Source organism: Anolis carolinensis, chromosome 6, assembly GCF_035594765.1.
Source record: "Anolis carolinensis isolate JA03-04 chromosome 6, rAnoCar3.1.pri, whole genome shotgun sequence".
Classification (NCBI taxonomy): domain Eukaryota; kingdom Metazoa; phylum Chordata; class Lepidosauria; order Squamata; family Dactyloidae; genus Anolis; species Anolis carolinensis.
This window is the reverse complement of record NC_085846.1, coordinates 85,638,733-85,640,145: the sequence shown is the minus strand read 5'-3', so window position 1 is coordinate 85,640,145 and position 1,413 is coordinate 85,638,733.

Genomic DNA, 1,413 nt, shown 5'->3' with positions numbered 1-1,413 from the left:
ATACTGGAAGCAAGTTATATAAATACTCCTCTTCCGGTTTACGTGTTTACCATAACAAACCAACATGCACGTTGGAAAGGATGAGATTCCCCTTCCCTCCCCCTTTAGGGATTGAGATGGCACCTGGGGGTTCTGACCCCCTGTATTTATACATCTATGAAACAAAAAGGGAAAAAAATATTCTTATCCATACACATCTATACACAAAATAGTAGTGAAAATGTATGTTTATGTGGCTGGGGTGTCCACTTATACAAACAGGGTCCCACCTCCACAAACAGCTATAATTCCCAGCACTCAGAGACACCAATGGCCCTCCCTTCAATGACATTGCAGGTTATAGAGAGCACCTTAAACATGTCCAAGAGCCTTGCCAATGTCCTCCACAAACACCATACTGCCCACCATTCAAGTGAAGGCTTTCATACAGGGATAATTTCATCCTAGATTTTCTGTTTTTCCTCCACCACAGACATCCCAGTGTTTCTTACTCTCTCCATTGGTGTAGGATTTGCATAACCCCGCCCACTGCCTCTCCCTTAACCCTTTCCTATTCTTCTCTATGGCACACAGCCAACAGAGGAATTGATCAGCAACTGAACACACTAGAGAGGTTGGGGAGAATTCACCATTATTAATAGGAGTTGTAGGTACTGGGATGTATAGTTCACCTGCAATCTAAGAGCACTTTGAATTCCACCCACAATGGACCTGGAATTAACACAGAACCCGCATGACCAACAAGAAATGCTGGAGATCTTTGGAGGGATTTATGTAGTTCACCTACAGCCAGAGTGCACTATGAAACCAAAAAATGATGGATCTGGACCTGACTTGACATGCATATGCAATATGCCTAAATTTGAATACCTGTGAGTTTTGAGTGGAATTGATCTGGATATTTTGGAATTATAGGTACTGGGATTTATAGTTCACCTGCAATCAATAAGCACTCTGAACTCCACCAAAAATGGAATTGGACCAATCTTGGTACACAGAGCCCACATGACCAGCAAAAAATATTGGAGGTCTTTGGGGAAAATTTACCTTGATTTGGGGGAGTTGTAGTTCACCTACATCTAGAGAGTACTGTGAACCCAAACACCAATGAATGTAGACTAAACTTGGCAAACATACCTGATATGCTGACATTACTGAAGGGGTTTGGAGGGGAACTGACCCTCTTTTCTGGGAGTTGTAGTTCACCCACAACCAGGGAAACTGTGACCTCCACTGATGATGGACTTGGTCCAAACTTGGCACACAGGACCCCCATGGACTCAACCTACTGGAGGGGTTTGAGGGCACTGACTCACCATAGTGGGAGTGGTAGTTTTCTTTAGTCAGAGAGTATGCTGAACCCACCTATGATGCATCCAGAGAAAACTAGCCTAACATAACAAACTTTAAGTA